The 27,521-nt window shown below is 42.0% G+C and overlaps 1 protein-coding gene across 15 annotated transcripts in view; it reads right to left on the bottom strand.

Moving 5' to 3' along the window:
- The window catches only part of FHL1 (four and a half LIM domains 1), a 70,518-nt gene that overhangs the window by 39,594 nt on the left and 3,403 nt on the right, over positions 1 to 27,521 (bottom strand). For 12 of the 15 annotated variants that reach the window (XM_028842117.2, XM_077989388.1, XM_077989396.1 and 9 more), the window contains exon 2: positions 2,782 to 2,855. The gene's annotated coding sequence lies outside the window, so the exon portion shown is untranslated. Of the gene's footprint in view, positions 1 to 2,781; positions 2,856 to 13,571; positions 13,757 to 23,298; positions 23,408 to 27,521 lie in introns of those variants that run through there. The other 3 variants (XM_077989391.1, XM_028842118.2, XM_077989399.1) reach the window with 2 other exon arrangements.

Here is a 27,521-nt window from a genome sequence, read left to right as displayed (position 1 = left end):
GGGTGACAGAGTGAGACTTCATCTCAAAAATAAATAAATAAATAAACAAGATATCCTCACGTGGAAACAGCAAAGCCCATTTTACTAAACTGTTCAATTATTCCAAACAAACATTTTAAAAATAGAGTGTGAAATGCACAGTTTACATTTATTTTCATTTTAGGGCCTTCGGGTCCCAGGGACAGCTGCATCCATGGCAATTACTGAATACTTTATTTGCACATGCTTACATGGAAGTGGCATAAATCATAGGCTCAAAAAGCAGAGTAGAGACGGGGACTTGGAACTGTACCCCTGCATCCATACCTGTCTACTGAATACTGGGCAATGTAATCGAGAAAAGCAAAGCCATTTTCGGTTTCCTCGTCTGCAAAAGGGAAAATAATCTAGGCATGTCCCACCCTTAAAGAATCTCAAACCCAAAATGTATTTTTTGTTGTTTTTGTGCTCACCACTACATTCCTGCCCTCGCCCATAGTAGGGCTGAAAGAATGAATGAATAAAAGAAAGGAAGAAAGAACACAAGATGCAATTGTGTAATCTTACATATTTCTGGTACAGGGAAACAGAATTTAACAGATTTGACTGGGCGCAGTGGCTCACGCCTGTAATCCCAGCACTTTGGGAGGCCGAGGCGGGCGGACTGCTTGAGGCCAGGAGTTTGAGACCAGCTTAGCCAACATGATGAAACCCTGTCTCTACTAAAATTACAAAAATTAGCCAGGCATGGTGGTGTAGAGACGCCTGTAATCCCAGGTATTTGGGAGGCTGACACAGGAGAATTGCTTGAACCTGAGGGATGGAGGTTGCACTGAGCCGGATCGCACCACTGCACTACAGCCTGAGCGACAGAGCAAGACTCCAAAAAATAAAAAATAAATTAAAAAAAAAAAACCAGAATTTAACAGATTCTATTCAACTGACACACCTGAGAAACTCGCTGCTCTTAAAAAAAAACCCAAGGACACCAAGTTTTGGTCAACATAAAGATGTCACTGGGGTGTGCTTGATATCATAAAACCACTTGAAATGTGTGCTTGAAAAACTTCGATTTAAATGTTCCATTTTAAGAATACAGCCCTTGTACACATGGTTTCTATCAAAGTTTTCTGCCGATAAAGCTGATCAAATTTGCAGATTGCAATGGAATTACTAGGGGCAAACAATGCATGTGAATAGCCAGGTCTCACCTAGCTGGCATTTCCAGCTGACGAGAGGATGTCTTCATATCTCCTTAAAGAATCTTTATATCTTTCTATCTCCCTTCTTTATATCTCCTTAAAGAATCTAGCCTCTTTTATGTGGGAAAATAAAAATAAGAACTGGGAAAGGGCACAGTGTTTAAATCTCTGCTCTTTCAATAGGGTTCACCCTCAGAGGAGGCTGATAAGAGAGTCACAGCCTCCTACTTGAGCCAAAGCAGATTGTTGGTTTTCTCTATTGGGGTTAGATCTGTAGATTTGTATTTTTTGAAGATGGGTTTCTATCATTTTTTTTTAAGCTTGAAAACAACCATTACAGGTAAAGGCTATGAATGAGAGCTATGGCAGGATTTAGACCCAAAAATGAAGATTCCACCTCCAGCAGCAGAGGGAAGCTGATGAAAGCTTTTATCACTGAGCCTGCTTCAAGCCCCAGGGCCCTGGAAGGACTTACAACTACCACCATAATTAATGAAATGGATAAAATTCAGGTTTAGCATTTCTAAAAGTTTGTCCTATGCTTTTTACTATTTAAGGTTTAATACATTTAGGTATTTGAAGAGATATTTTAAAACCTGGGGGGAATTCTGCAGCAAGTAGACATAACAAAGGCAATTCTTGTCACCTGGTGAGCGTGTACCCTAACTGAAATCTAGGTATCTACACTGACCATGTGGCTGCGTGCAGGGGTGGGCAGGGTGAAGGTGAAGGCAAAAACGCAGCAACCTTTTGAGGGATGAAATGGCACATCCTGACAGGTACAGTGCTGGCAAAGGTTACATCCCCTCTTTTGAGCGCACGGAGACCGGGGCACAAAAAATGAGGAACCATCCCTGTATTGTGCCTGGATGAGCCTTCTCTTAGATGCCTTCCTTTCATTATTTTCAAAGGTCAATGTCCCTCTCTCAAAGAGAAAACTGAGGAACCCTGAGTCATCACAGAGTATAAACAAGTCACTGTGGCTAAATGAAGAGGACAGAGAATGCTTATCCAATATAAGCATTGGAAGGTCTTACTCAACCTGGTTTCCCACAGGTTGTTCTGAACTTGAGGGCATATCAGAAGAAAATCTCCTGGACCCTATTAATGTCACCCAGCAGAAGCACTCTTTGGCCTTCCATCACCAGATTTTGCAGTGCCAGTCCTGTACCCTGGCTCCTTCCACCCACGGAGAAAGATTCCTAATAGCAGATCAGGTCAACCTAACCTCCTGGCTGGCAGCAGAAGTCTCCTCCATCCCATCCCAGTATTTGCTCCATGTAGCTTTCCTGCTCCCTACTGTTCATGCAGCGACATTAGCAGATCTTTATTTTCAAGCAGACCTTCAAATAGTTCTGTTGTGCCTGGCAAATTCCCTTTTCATATGCCCAGGTTGAAAGCAAATGAGATTTTCCCTTGAAAAGACATTCTCCCCGAGAGCTAATATTTAGGGTAAGCAGTGACATTGGTTGGGTCAATTAAAATGAACCTTCTGAAACCTCCTGTACAAATAAGGCCCTTTGTACAATGCCGCCCTTAATACCACAACTTGGAAGGTTGGAGATCAGTGTGAGAATTTGTGGCAATTACTAAAACTTACCTCACGCTGAATGTGTGGCAGATAGGATGTATTCAGCAAGGGCTGGATACGGTTGAGAACAACTTCCAAGGCGCCTAAGTTAGGGGAAAAAATGAGAATCAAGAGGCAAAGTTACCTTTTAGAAACAAAGTTCTGAATTCTAAAAAAATAAAAGTCAACTTTCTTTGAAATGGCTCATGGTAACACATTCTACTTTGTATTGACAACCCTTAGAGTTAAAGGAAAACTGCCAAGATGTTCTGCATATTTCTCCAAATGTCTGTTTATCATATAACATGAGCACTGGCAGTGGATCTGGCTCCCTCATTATCAAGCTGTATTAGCTCAAACACTCAGCATTGTTAGGGGAGTGAGCTCATGGCCTATTTCAGTTTTAAATTAACATTTGGCAATCACCCGGGTAATCAAAACAAATGACTCAGTCGTTTAGAATAGATTTATTAGTTGAGCCTTTTTTTTCCTCTCTCTCTCTCTCTTTTAACATCTTTAGAATATTTTGCCACAGGAGGGCTCTGATCCAGCCAGAATGTAGAGCACAAGTCACCAGAGGAATATTTAGAGGGGTTGCCATGGAGACGAGGTGCCCTGTGACCGCTGAAGTTATCTCCAATCAACAGCGGGATTAGGATGCAGACTAGCGGGCAGGCTCATCCCAGGGCCAGGGTTCTGCAGCACTAGGCAACAGGGGTGCCCTGTGCCTTTCCCATCCCTGACACAAATATGGCCCGCTACAACACGCTGCCCTCCCCAAGCCTGTGCAACCTCCCCACAGGCCCAATCACATCACTACCTTCCGCCCCCAACCCCACGATTTTTATTCAGAAAGGACTGGCTGGGGCAAAGGAGAAAGGGAGTGTGATCATTATATTATGCCAAAAGTGTGAAATCCTAGAATTCATACCAAATGCCGCTTTTAGATCAACTATGAAAATGTATATGAGCGAATGAAATCTGAGGAAAACACAGTGCCCTGGGCGGGGGACCCGGTCTGTTTTTTCACTGCTCTATCCCCACACCCAGGTCAGTGCCTGGAAGACAGGAAGCTCTCAAGAAGTATCGATGGAAACAGGGCAAAAATAAACCCAGGATTACAACCAGGTGTGTAACCACCCCTCCCACCCCACCCTCCAACCACTTCCAGGCTGATCTTCACACAGGCAGTGGTTATAGATGGAAAAATCGTTAATGTGCTGGTAAATAAACAGCTGAGACAGTTGGTTCACTAGGCTAAAGTGTTCATCTGTTTAGAGATCCTGACGATGATTGTCAGGATCGGCGTCAGGAAGACAGGGCTGAAGACAGTGCTTCCCAACTCAAAATGGATAAATCTGCTGACTATAGGGACAGAGTTCTTGTCTGTCAGGCCAAAAGCCTGGAGGAAGGCAAATGTTGTGCTCATGGTTAAGCACTAACATTTGAAAGCAAATGTTTTAAAGTGACTTAATTCAAAGGAACACTTTCTAGTTTTCCTCCCACCTGTACTTAAGTAGAGACAATATTTCCATATTCTATCATATGAATCTGGATTGTTTCATGTTAGCTTTTGTTTGTCCTGAAAAATGTTAAGTATCTTGGTGGCAGGAACAAAAATCATTATTTTATTTCTATCTCCCGGTACTTAGCATGGTATGTTTACACAAAAGGTTTTACTCCATCTCATCTCCCATCACTACACTCCACTCATATAGAACTCACTGTTTCTAGAAGATTCCACATCCTCTCATGCAGCTGCAGAAGGAATGCAGCATGGCACAGCTATTCACAGCAGGGGCACCAGAGTCAGACTGCCTGAGCTCAAATACTGGCTCTGCCTCATACTACCTGTCCAGCCTCTATGAGCATCATAATGGCCACCTACCTCACAGAGGTAAGGAGGTACCTCCATGTAAAGCATTTAGCAGTGCCGCCCCCAGACAAGCTACCCATTGAATGTTAAATACATACTTATTGCTGTTATCGTAGCAGGCAAAGAGTCAAACTGTTACCAAACATGGACAATGATTTCACATGCCACCACAAACGCTTGACACCAAACATACCTCTCTTTCGATTTAATCCAACTGAAGCTTCAAACCTGAATCTGTCACACACTAGCCTCATCATATTTCATCTTACTCACCCTTCTGGAATTGATTTCTCCTAGAGATGGGTACAATTCATACTGATTCTACTTGATGGAATCTGGTTCCCTTTTTCAAGAACCAGAAACATTTCCTTCCTAAGATTCCCACCTTGCCAATGACTTCCTTGTCATCTCTCTGTGTGTTCCTCACCTCTGCACATTCCAGCTTGAAAGGGCTACAGGTGGGGAAGGGACAGGGAAAGTGTCTTCCAGTAACCAGATTGGAACCCTGGCTATTCTTTTCAGAAAACATTGTCGTATTCTGTCATATGAATCTGGATTGGTTCATGTTAGGTTTTGTTAGTCCTGTAAGATGTTAGTTAAGTATCTTGGTGGCAGGGACAAAAAAAAAAATCTCTCATTTTGGCTGGGTGTGGTGGCTCCCACCTGTAATCCCAGCACTTTGGGAGGCTGAGGTGGGTGGATCACGAGGTCAGGACATCAAGACCATCCTGGCCAACATGGTGAAACCCTGTATCTACGTAAAAAATACAAAACTTAGCCAGGCATGGAGGCGTGCACCTGTAGTCCCAGGTACTCAGGAGGCTGAGGCAGAGGTTGCGGTGAGCCGAGACCACGCCACTGCACCCCAGCCTGAGTGACAGAGCAAGACTCCATCTCAAAGAAAAAAAAAAAAAAAAAAAAAAAAAGTCTCTCATTTTCACTTCTATCTCCCAGTACTTAGCATGGTATGTTTACACAAAAGGCTTTACTCCATCTCATCTCCCATCACCACACTCCACTCATATAGAACTCTCTGTTTCTAGAAGATTCCACACCCTTTTATGCAGCTGTGGAAGGAATGCAGCATGGCACAGCTGTTCACAGCAGGGGCACCAGAGTCAGACTGCCTGAGCTCAAATACTGGCTCCGCCTCATATTACCTGTCCAGCCTTTATGAGCATCATAATGGCCACCTACCTCATAGAGGTACAGAGGTACGTCCATGTAAAGCATTTAGCAGTGCCTCCCTCACACAAGGTACCCATTGAATATTAAATACATACTTATTACTGTTATCATAGCAGGCAAAGAGTCAAACTGCTATCAAACGTGGACAATGATTTCACATGCTGCCACAAACACTTGACAGCAAATATACCTCTTTCGATTCAATCTAACTGAAGCTTCAAACCTGAATCTGTCACACACTAGCCTTATCATATTTCATCTTACTCACCCTTCTGGAACTGATTTTTCCTAGAAATGGGTACAATTCATACCGATTCTACTTGAGGGAATCTGGTTCTCTTTTTCAAGAACCAGAATCACTTCCTTCCTAAGATTCCCACCTTTCCAATGGCTTCCCTGTCATCTCTCTGTCTGTTCCTCACCTCTGCACATTCCAGCTTGGAAGGGTTACAGGTGGGGAAGGGACAGGGAAAGTGTCTTCTAGTAACCAGACTGGGACCCTGGCTATTCTTTCCAGAAGACATTGTCATATTCTCTCATATGAATCTGGATTGGTTCATGTTAGGTTTTGTTAGTCCTGTAAGATGTTAAGTATCTTGGTGACGGACAAAAAAAAAAAATCTCTCATTTTGGCTGGCTGTGGTGGCTCGCACCTGTAATCCCAGCACTTTGGGAGGCTGAGATGGGTGGATCACGAGGTCAGGAGATCAAGACCATCCTGGCCAACATGGTGAAACCCCTTCTCTACTGAAAAAACACAAAAATTAGCCTGGCATGGTGGTGTGCACCTGTAGTCCCAGGTACTCTGGAGGCTGAGGCAGGAGAATTGCTTGAACCTGGGAGGTAGAGGTTGCGGTGAGCCGAGATCGTGCCACTGCACTCCAGCCTCATCGACAAAGCAAGACTCCATCTCAAAAACAAACAAACAAAAAGTATCTCATTTCATTTCTATCTCCCAGTACTTAGCATGGTACGTTTACACAAAAGACTTTACTCCATCTCCTCGTCCACCACCACACTCCACTCCTATAGAACTCACTGTTTCTAGAAGATTCCACACCCTTTCATGCAGCTGTGGAAGGAATGCAGCATGGCACAGCTGTTCACAGCAGGGGCACCACAGTCAGACTGCCTGAGCTCAAATACTGGCTCTGCCTCACATTACCTGTCCAGCCTCTATGAGCATCATAATGGTCACCTACCTCATAGAGGTAAGGAGGTACCTCCATGTAAAGCATTTAGCAGTGCCTGCCCCACACAAGGTACTCATTGAATGTTAAATACATACTTATTACTGTCATTATAGCAGGCAGAGAGTCAAACTGTTATCAAACGTGGACAATGATTTCACATGCTGCCACAAACGCTTGACAGCAAATACACCTCTCTTTCGATTCAATCCAACTGAAGCTTCAAACCTGAATCTCTCACATACTAGCCTTATCATATTTCATCTTACTCACCCTTCTGGAATTGATTTTTCCTAGAGATGGGTACAATTCATACCAATTCTACTTGGGGGAATCTGGTTCTCTTTTTCAAGAACCAGAATCACTTCCTTCCTAAGATTCCCACCTTGCCAACAGCTTCCCTGCCATCTCTCTGTGTGTTCCTCACCTCTGCACATTCCAGCTGGGAAGGGTTACAGGTGGGGAAGGGACAGGGAAAGTGTCTTCTGTAACCAGATTGGGATCCTGGCTATTCTTTGCAGAAGACATTGTCATATTCTATCATATGAATCTGGATTGGTTCATGTTAGGTTTTCTTAGTCCTGTAAGATGTTAAGTATCGTGGTGGCAGGGACAAAAAAAAATCTCTCATTTTGGCTGGGTGTGGTGGCTCACACCTGTAATCCCAGCACTTTGGGAGGCTGAGGTGGGTGGATCACAAGGTCAGGAGATCAAGACAATCCTGGCCAACATGGTGAAACCCCTTCTCTACTGAAAAAATACAAAAATTAGCCAGGCATGGTGGCGTGCACCTGTAGTCCCAGGTACTCAGGAGGCTGAGACAGGAGAATTCCTTGAACCTGGGAGGCAGAGGTTGCCGTGAGCCGAGATCGTGCCACTGCACACCAGCCTGAGCAACAAAGCAAGACTCCATCTCAAAAAAAAAAAAAAAAAAAGTCTCCCATTTTCACTTCTATCTCCCAGTACTTAGCACGGTACGTTTACACAAAAGGCTTTACTCCATCTCATCTCCCATCACCACACTCCACTCATAGAACTCACTGTTTCTAGAAGATTCCACACCCTTTTATGCAGCTGCGGAAGGAATGCAGCATGGCACAGCTGTTCACAGCAGGGGCACCAGAGTCAGACTGCCTGAGCTCAAATACTGGCTCCGCCTCATATTACCTGTCCAGCCTCTATGAGCATCATAATGGCCACCTTCCTCATAGAGGTAAGGAGGTACGTCCATGTAAAGCATTTAGCAGTGCCTGCCCCACACAAGGTACTCATTGAATGTTAAATACATACTTATTACTGTTATCATAGCAGGCAAAGACTCAAACTGTTACCAAACGTGGACAATGATTTCACATGCTGCCACAAACGCTTGACAGCAAATATACCTCTCTTTCGATTTAATCCAACTGAAGCTTCAAACCTGAATCTGTCACACACTAGCCTCATCATATTTCATCTTACTCACCCTTCTGGAACTGATTTTTCCTAGAGATGGGTACAATTCATACTGATTCTACTTGAGGGAATCTGGTTCTCCTTTTCAAGAACCAGAATCACTTCTTTCCTAAGATTCCCACCTTTCCAATGGCTTCCCTGTCATCTCTCTGTGTGTTCCTCACCTCTGCACATTCCAGCTTGGAAGGGTTACAGGGGAAGGGACAGGGAAAGTGTCTTCTAGTAACCAGACTGAGACCCTGGCTATTCTTTGCAGAAGACATTGTCATATTCTATCATATGAATCTGGATTGGTTCATGTTAGGTTTTCTTAGTCCTATAAGATATTAAGTATCTTGGTGGCAGGGACAAAAAAATCTCTCATTTTGGCTGGGTGTGGTGGCTCACACCTGTAATCCCAGCACTTTGGGAGGCTGAGATGGGTGGATCACGAGGTCAGGAGATCAAGACAATCCTGGCCAACATGGTGACACCCTGTCTCTACTGAAAAAATACAAAAATTAGCCGGGCATGGAGGCGTGCACCTGTAGTCCCAGGTACTCAGGAGGCTGAGGCAGGAGAATTCCTTGAACCTGGAAGGCGGAAGCTGTGGTGCATGGAGATTGTGCCACTGCACTCCAGCCTGAGTGACAGAGCAAGACTCCATCCCCCCCCAAAAAAAAAAAAAGTATCTCATTTCATTTCTGTCTCCCAGTACTTAGCATGGTATGTTTACACAAAAGGCTTTACTCCATCTCATCTCCCATCACCACACTCCACTCATACAGAACTCACTGTTTCTAGAAGATTCCACACCTTTTCCTGCAGTTGGAGGAGGAATGCAGCATGGCACAGCTGTTCACAGCAGGGGCACCAGAGTCAGACTGCCTGAGCTCAAATACTGGCTCCGCCTCATATTACCTGTCCAGCCTCTACCAGCATCATAATGGCCACCTACCTCATAGAGGTAAGGAGGTACGTCCATGTAAAGCATTTAGCAGTGCCTGCCCCACACAAGGTACTCATTGAATATTAAATACATACTTATTACTGTTATCATAGCAGGCAAAGAGTCAAACTGTTATCAAACGTGGACAATGATTTCACATGCCACCACAAACGCTTGACAGCAAATATACCTCTCTTTCCATTCAATCCAACTGAAGCTTCAAACCTGAATCTGTCACACACTAGCCTCATCATATTTCATCTTACTCACCCTTCTGGAATTGATTTCTCCTAGAGATGGGTACAATTCATACCGATTCTACTTGATGGAATTTGGTTCTCTTTTTCAAGAACCAGAATCACTTCCTTCCTAAGATTCCCACCTTGCCAATGGCTTCCCTGTCATCTCTCTGTCTGTTCCTCACCTCTGCACATTCCAGCTTGGAAGGGTTACAGGTGGGGAAGGGACAGGGAAAGTGTCTTCTAGTAACCAGACTGGGACTCTGGCTATTCTTTGCAGAAAACATTGTCGTATTCTGTCATATGAATCTGGATTGGTTCATGTTAGGTTTTGTTAGTTCTGTAAGATGTTAGTTAAGTATTTTGGTGGCAGGGACAAAAATTCTCTCATTTTGGCTGGGTGTGGTGGCTCACACCTGTAATCTCAGCACTTTGGGAGGCTGAGATAGGTGGATCACAAGGTCAGGAGATCAAGACCATCCTGGCCAACATGGTGACACCCCGTCTCTACTGAAAAAATACAAAAATTAGCCGGGCACGGAGGCGTGCGCCTGTAGTCCCAGGTACTCAAGAGGCTGAGGCAGGAGAATTCCTTGAGCCTGGAAGGCGGAAGCTGTGGTGCATGGAGATTGTGCCACTGCACTCCAGCCTGAGTGACAGAGCAAGACTCCATCCCAAAAAAAAAAAAAAAAAAAAAAAGTATCTCATTTCATTTCTATCTCCCAGTACTTAGCATGGTATGTTTACACAAAAGGCTTTACTCCATCTCATCTCCCATCACCACACTCCACTCATATAGAACTCACTGTTTCTAGAAGATTCCACACCTTTTCCTGCAGTTGGAGGAGGAATGCAGCATGGCACAGCTGTTCACAGCAGGGGCACCAGAGTCAGACTGCCTGAGCTCAAATACTGGCTCCGCCTCATATTACCTGTCCAGCCTCTACCAGCATCATAATGGCCACCTACCTCATAGAGGTAAGGAGGTACGTCCATGTAAAGCATTTAGCAGTGCCTCCCCCACACAAGGTACCCATTGAATGTTAAATACATACTTATTACTGTTATTATAGCAGGCAAGGAGTCAAACTGCTATCAAACGTGGACAATGATTTCACATGCTGCCACAAACGCTTGACACCAAATAGACCTCTCTTTCGATTTAATCCAGCTGAAGCTTCAAACTTGAATCTGTCACACACTAGCCTTATCTATCATATTTCATCTTACTCACCCTTCTGGAATTGATTTTTCCTAGAGATGGGTACAATTCATACTGATTCTACTTGATGGAATTTGGTTCTCTTTTTCAAGAACCAGAATCACTTCCTTCCTAAGATTCCCACCTTGCCAATGGCTTCCCTGCCATCTCTCTGTCTGCTCCTCACCTCTACACGTTCCAGCTTGGAAGGGCTAGAGGTGGGGAAGGGACAGGGAAAGTGTCGTCTAGTAACCAGACCAAACCCTGGCTATCCTTTCCAGAAAGTCCTTGCATTTCATGCTCTCTGACACCCTCGAGAGGGCAGAAGAAAGAAAGGCCCAAAGGCTGAGGAGGCAAAGCTCTCACATGGGATCCAACTCAGGCCCATGCTGGAGCAGTCTTCCTTCCATAGTTCATGGTTTCACCACCCAGAATTAGTCCACAAAGAAGGAGAAATATTGGCAGTCAGATCTGAACTGCCTTTGTATCTCCATTTCACTTTATCGTCTGTACTAGCATGTCCCACTTAACATTAGGTGGGGTCGTGAGGCTGAAGACACTTGTGCTGGGTATATTTGTGTGTGCTTTTCAATCTGCAGCGTGTAACTGTGTCTCTGACCAGAACATCATGTAAATTATGTTGACAATATTGTGCAAGGTAAAGAAAAAAAAACAAAACAGCACCCAAACACACTGGGTAAGATGACAGCAAAATAATCCAAAATAAAGCTCAAACACTTTAGGGTTAGTCATGCTTTCAAAGAGATCATGATAATCGTATCCCACCGTGACAGAATTAATAAGTGAAAATAGACAAACCTCTTATATTATTCCAGAAGAAGCCAAGTGTTACTTTTTAGTGACATTTAACACATACAATCACTCTCCTTCAGGTTTAGCAAAAGTATTGTGGTCATGGACACTGCGGACCCTTATCACTACTGACAACCAAGCTTCAGTGATCCCCACATCACCAATCAATTGGATGAATTACGTGGAAAAGAAAATCTAGTGACAACAGCTGTTTGAATGAACTAAGAGAAGAGTCGAATCAATCAAAAGAGACGATCCCCCACAGACTCATTGTCTCCTCTCAATTCTTTGAATGTGATTGTCATGGTAACGACTCCTTAATCACGTCCTTCAGAATATTCTCTCCTACCCAAGAAATCAAAGAACAGTGAATTCCAAACATCTTCTTAATTAGGTACACTTGTGATGGTACTGGGCGGCACAGACTTCTCATTTACCTCACTTTTATTCAAATACTTATGCTACCATAAAGGTCAGAAACAGTGGCATGTGCACCATTAAAAACACATTTTAAATGTCTGCCATAAAAGGCAATAATAAATACAACTGAGATAGCCACTGGCTCATTTTCTTTAACAAAAGAACTGGTAAACTGGCTCTCATTCGGCAAAATACTTTATTGAAAATAAGCAGTACAGATTAAATATGCCTCATTTTTAATAATTCCAACACAATCAAGATCCACAACATAATCAAATCTTTAACAGTATATTCATGTAATAAACAAGCAAAAACTAGAAGGATATTACCAGTTATAGAAATACAATAAAGTCCAGTTTTGTGTCCTTATATTTAGTATAGAGTATTATCTGGTGATATATTCTATACTCTGTCTGGAAGATCATTTGCTCTACATATTTCTATATTTATTTTATATGACATAATCACAATATTCCTCACAATTTGGAAAGACAGGAATTATCCTTATCCAGTTTGGGAAAAGATGGGTTATATTTTTAAAAGTTATCTACTAGATATAATAAAAATTTCAAGTTGTGATTAGTCCAGATTTTTCTGCAGATTTTTGCACTTCCTTCAAAAACTAAAGTGCACACATTTACCAAAGTTGGAGTAGTGAGTCATTTTTAACTCTGCATAGGAATATATGCAACCCTTTAAAATACTGAGTCTGCTTTCATAGATTTTCAAATTAGTAAATAAAAAGTGTCTTTCCTTCCAGATGTGGCATGACTAGAAACAAACAAAAGGCCCCACCATGCCCTAAATAGATACCAAGGAGCTCTTTCTGTGAGCCATTTCTGGATGCAAATTTAAATAATTTTTGGTCATAAAGGAAGAATAAGTATATTGGGGGAAAACACAAAGGGACAAATATATATATATTTTTAACTGGAATATTAAAGCCTTAAGAATACTTATGAATAAAAAGGCCATCAAAAATAGAATAGAGGCAAGCAGCAGTGGTGCATGCCTGGAATCCCAGCACTTCGGGAGGTCGAGACCAGCCTGGCCAACATGGTGAAGCCCCATCTCTAGTAAAAATACAAAAATGAGCCAGACATAGTGGTGCGCACCTGTTAATTCCAGCTACTTGGGAGGCCGAGACATGAGAATCACTTGAACCCAGGAGGCAGAGGTTGCAGTGAGCTGGGATTGCACCACTGCACTACAGCCTGGGTAACAGAGCAAGACTGGGTCTCAAAAGAAAAAAAAAATAGAGGCAACTACAGTTATCAAGCACAAAGAACAAATTGGAACAAAGCAGAAACACAAGTCAAATGACAAAATCTAGCAAGAAAAATGGAGCAGCAAATATTTGCTAAAGTCAAAGTAAAACCTTGAAATTCTTGTCCTTTGCCCTAATGTTCAATGGTATTTTTGTTTTGTTTTAAAAATGTGAAGACTGATGTCCTCTCAATGACTATTACAGCAGCTCCCAAATAAAACAAATGATAAAATAAAAACTTACTTAATTGACTGATAGGCTTGAATTACTCATTGCCAAGTTGACAACTTTCCCACAACTCCAAGCATTCTTTCCTTTAAAGAAAAACAACATTTTTTCCCTCTGACATGATGACCATGAGTAGCTTTTGAGGTGACTATAATTCTGTATAGAATAACTTGCTGTGGATCACCTCCGCTTTATAACTCCTAAATCAAAGCAACAAAAAACAAAGAATTGTACAGATCCATACATGACAATTTTGCCAGATGCATTTAGAGAGCACTGGCCCTCCCATAAGTCTGAGAGGAACTCCTGAACCAAAGACATTCTAATACTGCTGTCACCCCAGCGACCATCACCAAACCCTGCCCATTTTTCCTGCAAAAGAGTCTTCATACATTTTCTTCCTTATAATTTCATTTCTATGGTCCTAATTGGGCCCATTATCACTTCACACCAGACTATTTCATCAGTTTCTTAACTATGGGTATGCCCTCTTCTTCATATAGCTAGCGTCAGAATCATCTCTCAAATGTTCCACCTCGAATGTATCACTCCCATTGCCAAAAACCTTTCTCCATTGTAATCTAAAGGCCAAGTTTCTTAGAGTGAAATTCAAGCCTCTGGCTTTGGCTGACTCCCTGCATCTGAGGTTCATTGCCGCTACAGAATGACAGAAGTCTTGGCTCATGCCACTTTCCCCTACGCCAGTGATTCTCAAACTTGGCTGCACCTGGGGAGCCAAAGCAACTAGTGATGCCTGGGTGCCTGCTACGGTTTTTAATGTGTCCAAGATTCAGGTGTTGAATCTTAATGGCCAATGTGATGGTATTGACAGGTGGGGCCTTTAAGAGGTGGGGTGATTAAACTGCGAGGGCTCCTACCTCGTGGATGGGATTAAAGCTTAAAGAGAGCCTTTGACTCTCTTGCCCTTCTGCCTTCCGCCACATGAGGGCAGGGCGTTCCTCCCCTCTGGAGGCTAGAGCAGTAAAGTGTCATCTTGGAAGCAGAGAATAGCCCTTACCAATCGAACCTGTTTGCACCTTGACCTTGGACTTTCCAGTCTCCAGAACCGTGAGAAATAGATTTCTGTTCTTTATAAGGTACCCAGTCTCAGATATTCTATTATAGCAGCACAAAGTCAGTGCCCCACCCCCAACAAAGTTCCCCTAGATGAATCTATTGTATGGCAGAAGCTGAGAATCACTGCCCCAAATTCCTATAGCTTGTAATTGTCAGACTTTATTGTGCCTCAAAAATCTCCTGAGAGAGGACCTTGTTAGGACACAGATGGCTGGGCCCCATCCCCAGTGTTTCTGATTCCTTAGATCTGGAGTGGGGCCCATGAAAGTTGCATTTCTAACAAGCTCCCAGGTGATAGCTCACTGCAGCCTCCTGGGCTCATGTGATCCTCCACCCTCAGCCTCCTGAATAACAGGGACTACAAACACACATCACCTTACCAGGCTAATTTTTTGTATTTTTTGTAGAGACAGAGTCTCACCACGTTGCCCAGGCTGGTCTGGAACTCCTGGGCTCAAGCTTCCGTTTTCCAGAATCTCTTCCACATTTATGAATCAATCCACAGAATATCTTAGAGATGATCTCGTTCATTTGCCTTTTTATAAACTGAGACCCAGAGTGGGGAGATGATTTGCCCAAAGGTTCCAATGCTTAGTGGCAGAACTTGGGCTAGGATTCAAAACTCCTGACTCCCTCCCCACACCCTACACAGTTCAAAACTCTTTCCACCACATCCTTCATGTGTCTTTAACAGTTTCTCCAATTAGAATGGGTGTTCTTTGCTTGAAGAGATCGCTAGTATTTTGAGAAAAGGTCTCTCTCTGTCGCCCAGGCTGGAGGGGAGTGGCACAATCTCAGCTAACTGCCACCTCCATCTCCTAGGTTCAAGTGATCCTCCTGCCTCAGCCTCCCGAGTAGCTGGGACCACAGGCAGACGCCACCATGCCCAGCTAATTTTTGTATTTTTAGTAGAGATGGGGTTTCACCATATTGTCCAGGCTGGTCTCAAAGTCCTGACCTCAAGTGATCCACCCGCCTCGGCCTCCCAAAGTGCTGGGATTACAGGCGTGAGCCACCACGCCCGGCCTTGAAGAGATCACTGTTGTTTTAAGGCTCCCCACAGCATCTAGCAAACCTAGCCAAGTGCCTTCTCCTTAGAGTAAGCACTCGATAAATATTTTTTATTTCATCTTACTAAGTACTCAGCCCCATACTTTTCCTAAATTGTCATTGGCACTCCATGAACTGTTTCCTTACACCTCAGCAACTGGGCAGCTCTGCTCCCATCAACTAGCCCTGGAGCAAATCCTTCACATCAGCATGCATGCTGCCATTAACTGCTATGGGGATAATCATAAATACATAAGGAAAATTTAGGGGGGTTTTAAAGTCGCAGGAATGATAATTGTGTAAGGTGACAAAATTCAACTTTCAAATTGTATGTCAGAAAACATTTACGAAATACCCTAAGTCTCATTTAATACCGAACAAACCACTGCAGCAGTAACAATCTGGCAGTCCAAGAATTATAAAGTATGTTGCTCCGGTACTTTGAATACTTCAGCCAATTATTTTCATGCTGAGACCCTCCTGGTTCCTTAACAGAAAATTCAAAGGTAGCTGGATTAAGGGTAAAGAGAAGACAGAGGGAGGGGAAGATGAAGAGGAGCCAATAGGTGGCAAGCAGCAGGTGGGTGAGCAGCAAGGGGGCAAAAGGATGCTGTCACATGCCTGTCCCACAAGCCACTGCCACTACACCTCCTCAGTCCTTCCAGATACTTACAGTAGTTAGGGAGCATGACTATGCTAGGCCTAATGACTAACCCAGCCTGTCTATACCTGGGAAACAAACATATTATGATTGGGTTAGATGGTGACTTTTGCCATTTTTCCAATCAACAGGAATTGCAGTAAAGTCACGTCAGCTGCAGGATTTGGTATCGATTGTGAAGCTGACTGAAAGAAATCCAGTGGCAGCGCCACCATTTGGCTTACTACTGGCATCAAGTGACCAGTTAGCCTGGCCACTGAACTGGAATCCCAGCTTCCATCATGAAATGGGACTTGAGGAAGAAGTTATTTTTATCCTCTTTCTCCCCTTCCTCATCAAAATCTGCTTCTAACAGGTGGTACCGCATATATAGTCAATTCAGGCAACCAATGAAATTAAGAAAAATAAAACTTTGTCTAACAATAGATGTAACAAAGAGTATACCTGATAGATCTGTACACAAAGAATTATTTCCAATATACAAAATAAAGTTTAATAAGCTAAACAAGCCAGGAGTTTGAGACCAGCCTGAACAATATAGCGAGACCCTGCCTCTACAAAACTAAAACATTAGATAGGTGTGGTGATGCACACCTGTAGTCCCAGCTACGCAGGAGGCTGAGGCAGAGGGATTACTTGTGCCCAGGAGGTCAAGGCTGCAGTGAGCCACGATCGTCACTGTGCTCCAGCCTGTGTAACAGAGCAAGACAGAGTTTCAAAAAAAAAAAAAAAAAAAAAAAAAAAACTAAACAGAGGAACTCTATAACCAACTCTTCCCTTTATTGGTATCTTTCAGCTAATCACACGAACTATGAGATTTTTCACCCCAGGTCTTATCACAGACCTGACAGACAACCACTTCTTTAAGATACACAGTGCTTGAGTTATGGCTCCCATTTGCCTTCTAATCCTTAATGGCTTCTCAGTCCTTTTTCTTTCCCTTTGCAGTTGCAATGCCCCTCTCAGACCTGATCCTCCCCTCAGCCCCACTACCACTTACCACAGAATGTTCTGTTCTCACAGCCAACTCAGGAAAGCAATGCGTACTTGTAATTGCCCATCATAGTTACCCAGGTCCAATATAAAGAAACTATTTACATTAATGACTATAAAAACTGAATGTTTTCACACACGTTTACTGTAGAGCTGGCCATATTGAGTAAGTGCATGGAAGTTCGGGCATTGGGTCTATGCTCCTACAAGCCATGCAATAACAGCCTTTGGCCCAAAGCAATTGAACTCTGACCTGGATATTGGCTTGGAGTTGGCATAAGCTCACCAACTGTCCCTGTTGCTAATGATACCACAAATGCAAGGGTCAAAAAGGGCCCACTGGGTTGTAGGGCAGGGGATTTGCAAAATCTGGGACTCCACTGCAAAGATGGCATGATGTTTCAAGGGTGGCATGTGAAGTCCCAACCCAGTGCTCCCACTGACCTATCTACTGACTATTGTGCAACTAGACATAGCATTGGAGGTACTGGGCAGCTCTCCTGGAACCTCATACTTCCCCTTTTCAGGGGCTCATGCCACAGGTTACATCACTCAACAAGAAACACACCTCTTATTTCACTCATTCTGAAAAACAAATACTGGAATTTATTTATTTATTTATTTATTTATTTAAAACAGGGTCTCACTCTGTCTCCCAGGCTGGAGTGCAGTGGCACGATCTCGGTTCACTGCAACCTCTGCCTACCGGGTTTAAGTGATTCTCCCACCTCAACCACCCGAATAGCTGGGAATACAGGCACATGCCACCACACCCGGCTAATTTTTGTATTTTTAGTAGAGACGGGATTTCATCATGTTGGCCAGGCTGGTCTCAAACTCCTGGCCTTAAGTGATTCACCCACCTCGGCCTCCCAGATTGCTGGGATTACAGGCATGAGCCTTTTAATTAGTAGACTATTTTTTGAGCAGTTTTAGGTTTACAGAAAAACTAAGTAGGAAGTACTGAGTTTCTGTATGCCTCCTTAGCATCCATCTCCCAGTTTCCCCTATTATTAAAATCTTGTATTGATGTGGTACATTTGTCCCAATTGATAGGCCAACGTTAATACATTATAATGAACTAAAGTGTAGGGTTTACATTAGGGTTCATTCATTACGTTGTGCATTTTATGGGTTTTGACAAATGTTGAAGGGGTTCTTTATTATCTTTATGGCCCATTCTGAAAAACAATAAATCACCTTATCTCAGGACAATTTTAATTGCTTTACAGTTATCAAAGGAAGTTTCCTAGGAATATTATAATGTAAACTATTCACTTATTTTTAATGATTCATGGTTTCAAAGACGGTCCATAACACAGCCCAGCAAGTATATTCAACTTTGATTATCCAAAAACCATCCTTTCACAACTCTCCAATCTCCAGTACAGCTCAAAACTGGAAAGGTGTGTGAAGAAGTGTTGGATCACAGGAGAAACAGCCTCCAAGATGCTATCTGACACTTTGGAATTAGTCTGCTGCCCTCTCAGTCTGGAGATGTTTATAAAAATGGCTTTCTTGTGAGAAAGCAGAGCAGTGCAAGAGAAGTGGCATCAGGATATGGGAAAGACACGGAGGAGGAAAATCAGGGAAGGAAAAAAAAAATAGGGCAAAAACAGTAGAAATCTAGAGTGGCAAGAGGAGACTAGACGCATGCCAAAATAACAGCAACAGAACAGAGAGCCAGCGAGATAGTTTTTGACACTTGGATTTTTCTAGAAGTTGACAAACGAAGGGGCAAACTGCATCTCAATGCTGTAGCCTTTAAATTGCCCAATAATTATTAGTTCAATTAAATATATCAATGAGAATAATAACAGCATATGAAAAGCTTGCTTTTCACCTAAGTTTGTAAAGATAGTACACCTTCCATGCACAAAAAATTCCCTCTGAAGCCTTCAAATATTTTGGAATCCTCCAGGGATAGGGTTATTAATACATAGTAATTTTATACAGAAACATATATACACACACTAGCTGGAGGGATGGATGGATGGATGATTAGATAGGTAGACAGAGAGACAGATAGATACATATAAAATCTTTATTCTCAGTCTTCATTTGTACTTTACATATAAGTACGAAGCAAAATTCAAATTTTATTTTTCCGGGTCTTGAGGGATTTGACATCTCACTGTAACTACTTGAGAAGAACATACACTGCTTTTCTGTCTATTAGAATTGTTTTTCTCTTGGCTGTAATTTCTCTTTAATTCAAGCACATAGTGAAACTATTTACTAAATAGCTTATTTGCAGAGGATCAGGGAAAGATTCTAGGAAATCAATACCTAGAATTTCTCTGTAATATTATTTTAAACATAGAGAACACAATTGCATTTTGGACGTAAATATAGGCTTTTTATAGAGGAAGGTCCACAAACTTTCAAATCTGAGTTTTGAAAGTGGCTCTCACACAGAAGCATAACAGGGGATGTCTGGGAAAAGGGGCAGGAGGAAGAATGTTACTGGAAAAGCAGCAAGGGTAAACTTGTGGAGGTGATAAAAACATTCTACATCCTGATTGGGGCAGTGGTTTCATGGGTATATACATCTGTCTCAACTCATCAAATTGGAGGCTTTAATTGGACGCCGGTTTTTGTACCTAAATCATGCTCCGTAAAGTTGATATTTTAAAAGTGACTTTAACAAAGGCCATCTGCTATAAGATGCAAGTATAAACTTTCACCTCCTCCTATTAGTTTGGCTGCTTGGTTTCTTTCTTTAGTGTGATTACCTGTGCTTAGTGCATTGGAAAATTCCTTCCTTAAAGAGGCAGACCTTCTGTGGCCTAGAAGGGACTGGGTCTAGGGTTTGAAAACTTGTGTTGACCCTGGCATCTGAAGGTGTGGAATCTTTGACAAACAACTTAACGTGCCTCTTTAGCCTCTAGAAGCTATGTGGCTGAGGACTTTATCTTCTCATTGTTGTAGGTGAAATGACGATCATTTACAGGGTAGTTGCTAGAACGTGTTGAAAAACAAATTTTGTTAAGTCAAATGTCTAAATCCACTGCTCTGGCTTAGTGATATAAATATTTTTGGACCGATAATTTGCATGTCTGCCTGTGTGTGTGTGTGTGTGTGTGTGTGTGTGTATTCTTTAGTCTCTGAGAAACCTTGGGGGAAATCTTTTACTTCAGTCCACCTGGCCACCTGAAGGTGCAGGTGATTGATTATGTCTGTAGGCAGACTTGCAATCAGCTTCCCAAACAAGAATGATGCATAAAACTAGACCTGGCAGAGTGCACTGAAAAACCAATCCTTAATGTCTCATAAATCATACATTTCAAATCTGACAAAAATCAAACAGCCTTATCCACACTCTAAAACTAAAAGTGAGTGACAAGACTTATAAATTAATCAAGTATAGAAATTTAGTTTTGTGCCATCCTTGTCAAAACAATCTTGCCAATAAAGCCTCTGCATTCCCAGCTATCATTTCCTTAGTACTAAAAAGGAAATTTAAAACCTTGTGACTATTACAAATTCTTGTTATTAGAAAGTCTACAGAACAGCTCACGCCTGTAATCCCAGCACTTTGGGAAGCAGAGGAGGGCGGATCGCCTGACGTCAGGAGTTTGACATCAGCCTGGCCAACATGGTGAAACCCCGTCACTACCAAAAATACAAAAATTAGCTAGGCGTGGTGGTGGGTGCCTGTAGTCCCGGCTACTTGGGAGGCTGAGGCAGGAGAATCACTTGAACCCGGAGGCGGAGGTTGTAGTGAGCCATTATTGCACCATTGCACTCCAGCCTGGGCAACAAGAGCGAAACTCCGTCTCAAAAAAAAAAAAAAAAAAGTCTATGGAATATTTAATGTCTTGCAATAGGAATAACATCCAGAGAGTTTTTATGTGGGCAAATAGAAACAGTAAAATGCTGACAAGACATATTATTTTGTTATTTTCTTTTTCTAGGTTTCAATGCATTTCAAAAACAGTCCACGGGTATTTTCTATCTGTGCCTTTTATATCTACAGTAGTTCAAAAATGAGGCACAAATAAATCTCAGTGGTTTAAATACACAGGAAAATCCATTTTCAGAAGAGAAATACAGTGTACTACAGGAAGCAGTGGAGAGCTGGTCACTTACTGACAATGTACATATCCATTAGCAGGCAATAATAAGGAACAGGAGCAAAAGCTACTATGTCTTGCAAGAGGAATAACATCCAGAGAGATTTTATGTGGGCAAAGAGAATATCAATTCTAGAAGCAGTAAAATGCTGACAGCAGATACTTATTATTTTGATTGTTATTTTCTTTTTCTAGGTTTCACTGCATTTCAAAAACAGTCCACAAGTATTTCCTATTGTGTGTTTTTTATCTATAGTAGTTCAAAAATGAGGCACAAGTAAATCTCAGTGGTTTAAATACAGAGGAACATCCATTTTCAGAAGAGAAATACAGTGTATTACAGGAAGCTAGGGAGAGTCGGTCACTTACTGACAATATACATATCCATTAGCAGGCAATAACAAGGAACAGGAGCAAAAAAAAAAAAAAAAAAAAAAAACTACTTAAACATACACCCCTAGGCAAGAGTACAATTCTCTCACTTGTTCAAATAGTAAGCCCTCGGCAATAGGTATCCATACTCATTATTTCATGTAGCCTTAGCATTTGCTGGAACCCTGGCTGTAAAGAAGGGATGATTTTGTGTTCACAAGTTTACACGTATACATAGCCTATAACTCTGTACATATTTTGTTTAATCCTATTCTGTCAATGACATTTCTGTATAGAGTGACAACTCCTCTTCTCACTCCACATCTGCCCTGGAGATCAGCTTCCCTGCCCAGCCTAAGCTGAAAAACAGCCCTGGCCCAGCCCAGGGTGGGGTAATTTAAACAATGGTAAATGGGGACAAGGGCAAGATGCAGTGGCAGATGAATGTGATAGAAGGATATGGATCCATGGAGAGCCTGGAAAAAGGTAAGTGGGTGCAGTCAGGTGGACTGAAAAAAGAGTCACCCTGAGAGTGAAACAGACACGAAGAGTGACCCTCACAGCTACAGAAAGAAATGAAATGGGGCAGGAGAAAAGGGAGAAGAAAGCGAAATAACTTATTTTTTTAAGAATGCCAGATTAAGGCTAGGCGTGGTGGCTCACACCTATAATCCCAGCACTTTGGGAGGCCGAGGTAGGTGGATCACCTGCGGTCAGGAGTTTGAGACCAGCCTGGCCAACATGGTAAAGACCCATCTCTACTAAACATACAAACATTAGCCAGGTGTGGTGGCATGTGCCTGTAATCCCAGCTACTAGGGAGGCTGAGGCAAGAGAATCGCTTGAACCCGAAAGGTGGAGGTTGCAGTGAGCTGAGAGAGCGCCACTGCACTCCAGCCTGGGCGACACAGCAAGACTCCATCTAAAAAAAAAAAAAGAAAAAAAAAAAAGGATGCCAGATTAAAACAACAATTTCATGTATGTGTGCGCAGTTTAATGATACCACACTGCACACATTTACTACAATTTAACTTTTGACCTTAGTTTGGAAGCAGATGCAATCTTTAAAATCTCTATCCCACAATTTCAACAGATATCTCCCTTTATAAAGGAAAAAAAAATACTTTCATGGAGCAAAAGCCCTAATTGTGATTTTCCAGGCTACCATGTCTAAAGACTCTTTTAATGTCATCTTTCATTTTTGTACCTATAGGCATACTTCATATATGCCTTGGCACTAGCCCCATAGGCTAGGGGAAATTAAACTGAGAGTTAGACCCATTCAAGAGGTTCCCCATCACTAAATATTCAATTACAATAAAGCAAATAACATGAAAAATTCCTGTACTGCCCACAACTGTTTGGAACATATTCTGAAATTAGGAAGTATTATACTCGGCCTTTTAGTATCCTTTATAGTATACTCCCACCAGAAGAGCTTGTTCTTTTGAGGGTCAGGCCATGAAAAAGTTCTTGACTGGGAGAAATCTTTAGGAAATAAAAAATTACCTACCTATGAAGACAACCTAAAAGTTCAAGCTGGAACTCTGATGTTAGCACATAAGATGCTTGACCCCTTTGAGCCTCAGTTTCCTCATCTGTAAAATAATGAGAGGTGGGTACTGACAGCCTCTTTTAGCATTGAAACTCGATCATTCAAGTTGGAAGAGGAGAAATTTAAAGGAGCTATCCTTAAGCTTCTTTAAATAGCTGTCAGGAAGATGCTATAGCATAGTTCTCCAACTGCCTGTCAGCTTTCCCTTTTCATGGGTTATGACCGTGACTTCTATCTAGAGATGCAGCAGTCATTCAGAAAATCTTCTAGTCATTAAAAAAAAAATAACACACTATATAAGTTGGAGGTTTTGCAATGGGCTTGAATCCACCATTTTTAGAAAGTACTGCATTTTTAAAGGACATAACAAAATATTGTCATTAATTTATGGGTGGTGAATTATGACTGATTTTGGTTTTCTTCTCGAAGCTTTTCTGTATTTTCTGCATTTTCCTACAATAAAATGTACCATTCTTACTGACAAATTTGATTTTCAAAAGGATCATTCATTCTTGCAAGTTCCATCAGATCGCTCAAGTCTACTCTAGAATGAATCAGTGGGTGATGGGACAAATCAGATGGTATCACCATGCATGTCTATACACAGTGGTTGATTCCCCAAGTGGCTGATTGCTGTAGTAGAATCAGGACATTATTATTATAATCAGAATCTATGACTCACGGTTCTATGTGGAAATCAAAACATGCATTTTATCTAAATAACATTTTTTCCAGCATCCTGGCCCTTGAGAATCATGGTTAAAATTCCTTTCCAACTGAAGTAAATGAAATGAAACATGCAGTCCTTTTCCTGCACCTCCCCACCCCCCAAAAAATGCTTTTCAGATAAAATGATTGTGATTGGGCTATTTTTTAAATGTTTCCTCTTTTTGTGCTCTGAAACAAAGCACATTAAAACTTAAAATAAATATTTAGTTGTCAAAACAAAACAACCCCATATGAAAAACACAAGAATGAATTTGATGCCATGTATTATAAAAACATCTTCCATAGCAAGCACAAATGTTTAAATTGTGTAAAAAGAAGACAAAAACCAAATGTTGTCACTCCTGTGTTCTACAGGACAGCCCTAAGAAAGGTGGAAGGTGAGCTACTGAAAGGTTAAGCACAGACTTCCATAACTTCCAGATTCATGGTTATCAAAGCACAGCTTGGAAAATTCAGGTAAGACAGAAAATGAAGTTGGACAAAATGACAATCACTGTTTCAATTTGAGTAGATCTCTAGAACAAATTCCATGTAGAATTCAATTCTCATCAGCTGAGGAAGGTACAGCAATTCACTTCTCCATTCTCTACCTGAATATAATCCAACGTCTACTACACGTTACCTCTCAAATTATTTTTTTTTTTTTTTTGAGATGGAGTCTAGCTCTACAGAGCCCAGGCTGGAATGCAGTGGTGCTATCTCGGCTCACTGCAACCTCCGACTCCTGGGTTCCAGCAATTCTTCCTGCCTCAGCCTCCCGAGTAGCTGGGATTACAGGCACCCGCTACCACGCCTGGCTAATTTTTGTGTTTTAGCCGTGACGGGGTTTCACCATGTTGGCCAGGCTGGTCTTGAACTCCTGACCTCAGGTGATCTGCCCAGCTCAGCCTCCCAAAGTGCTGGGATTACAGGTGTGAGCCACCACACTCTGCCTGAAATTACTTTTTACCCAGGGCCTACCTTCCTTTCTCCAAGAGGCTCAACTTACTTCCAACTTTTAGAGTAAGCTGCAAAAAGTGGCTTGGTTGTGGGACATCATTTCAAATCCCAGCCCTGCTGCTTATTAGTTGTGCAATCTTAGACAAGTTACCTAACAAATATATCCCAATCTCATCTGTAAAATGTGCATCATAACTGCAGAGTTGCTGTGAGGATCAAATTAGACAATGGGTGTATATTTAATTTGCATGCTTCCTGAAATTTTAGTAGGTATTCAATTAATGTTGGTTCTCTTTTCCCCTACTCCTTGTCACTTACTCCAAGTATGATCACATTTAGCATTCATGGTTTTAATTACTCTCAGGCAAGCCCAATGGTATATAGGACATATAGTAATTTTGATTTTGTTAAGATTTTGAATGATGCATGCCGAAAGAGAGATAATGCATAGTTGTGCTTAAAACCATGAACTTCAAAGGAGTAATAATCTTAATCTTGATTTCTACTTCTAACCTTGACGAGCTGTGAGGCCCCAGGCAAGTTCCCTTACCTCTCTGAGTGTGGTTCCTCATTTACAAAATGAAGAGAATATATAATGTATACAAGTCCTCTGGCACAGAGTAAGTGCCATAAATGGTAGCTGTTATTTTCTTTAATTCTTCAGGTTGGTATGCAGGAACTAGTCACTTTTATTTATTTATTTTATTTTTTTAAGACAGGGTCTTACTCTGTCACCCAGGCTGGAGTACAGTGGTGCAATCTCAGCTCACAGCAACCTCCAATTCCTGGGCTCAAGCGATTCTCGTGCCTCAGCCTCCCAAGTAGCTGGGACTACCGGCGCACACCACCACACCCGGCTAATTTTCTGTATTTTTAGTAGAGACAGGTTTTTGCCATGTTGGCCAGATTGGTCTCGAACTCCTGGACTCAAGTGATCTGCTTGCCTCAGCCTCCCAAAGTACTGGGATTACAGGCGTGAACCACAGCACCTGGCTGGAACTAGTCACTTTTGAGACTAATAAAGTGAGCTCTGCCAACTACTCAGTCACCTCAAGACGCTGTTATTGTTCTCTACTCTCCCAGAATTATGTTCTGCTACATTTTGTAGAGGAAATTACATCAACCTCAGCATTACTGACATTTCAGGCTGGATATTTGCTGCCGGGCACTGCCCTATGCGCTGTTGGATATTTAAGCAGCATCCCTGCCTCTACCAACTGAATGCCGGTAGAGTGCATCTGGCAAAAATTGTTGAGTGACCCCTGGTGGGGGGCAAAAGCGCCCTGGCTGAAAACCACCAGTGTGGCACTATCCACACAGAGGGGGTTTCTCCAGGCACTCAGGAAGTAGCCCTCTAGAAGGTCAAAGATATATTTGAGCTACTATTTAGGACTATCCACTCTTCTGGGCTCCATCATGCATTATTATCCATAAGTCAAAGTTGACCCCAGAAAAATATTTTGGGGAGGCCCAATTTGCCATCAGAGATGCATTAAGTCACAGGAAGGGATGCTGGCCTTCCACTTCTCCCTACTCTATACAGTAATACAAAGCTGAATGTAAACATCAAGAAATCAGCTATGTCTTATTTACTTTATTTTTTTAAAAAAGAAAAGGCCATAGACCCTAATATGACTTATAAACAATACGATTTCCCAAAATGAAAAAATTTAAAAAAAAAACATGTCTTAGTTGAGAAAGCAAGGTACAGTTTATGCAGTGAATAAGTGACTGGAAAGAAACGCCCCCACCGTTTGCATGGTTGTATAGAAGGTTGCTATGTGTATCTCCAAAAAACTCCAGACAATTCTTGATTATTCACAACAGATTCACTATCTATTTTTCATTTTCAAAACTGCACCAGAAAGGCGGAAGCCATTTCTTATCAACCAAATATCTCCACATCTAGCATGGAGCCTCCAACAGAGGAGGTAACTCGGCAAATGTTTGTTGAATAAACGAACAGTCATATATTCTGCTTAATTAAGTACACCATTGACCAAAAAAGAACCTTTCTCTGCTCTTCTCCCACAGGAGCTAAAAGATCTTTTAAGAGAAAATAATTACAGTCTCCTCCCTTTTACCCCAAATCCAAACAACTAGATAGTTCAATTAACAAAAAAAGTTCAGTAGGCAAAAGTTGGAGAAAGCAGCCAAATAGATAAGGCCTCAAGTTCAAGCAAGCAGGAACATTTGGTTCAACTCCCATAAGGTTATAAAAGCCAACGTTGCTGGCACGGGGGGCGGCGGGGGGAGGGAGAGGCATGGGGAAGAAGGGAACTAGGAGGTGGAGAGTGGAAAAACAGGGTTCAGTCACAGGAAATTACCTTCCATGCCTTCAACAAACTCTTCTAATGCTCAAACTTTAGAGGTGAGGGTTAATTTCTTATATGAAAACTTGATTTACAAATTTTCAAATGCATATCAGCAAAATCTTTAAGAACATCTAGCAAGAGAATCTGATCCGACTTCTGTTAATTCCTGAAATGTCTTTCATGTCCTCGGTGGCAACA

This window comes from Macaca mulatta, chromosome X, assembly GCF_049350105.2.
Source record: "Macaca mulatta isolate MMU2019108-1 chromosome X, T2T-MMU8v2.0, whole genome shotgun sequence".
Classification (NCBI taxonomy): Eukaryota; Metazoa; Chordata; class Mammalia; order Primates; family Cercopithecidae; genus Macaca; species Macaca mulatta.
The sequence above is the reverse complement of the archived record's forward strand: the minus strand, read 5'-3'. Positions and strand labels throughout refer to the sequence as shown.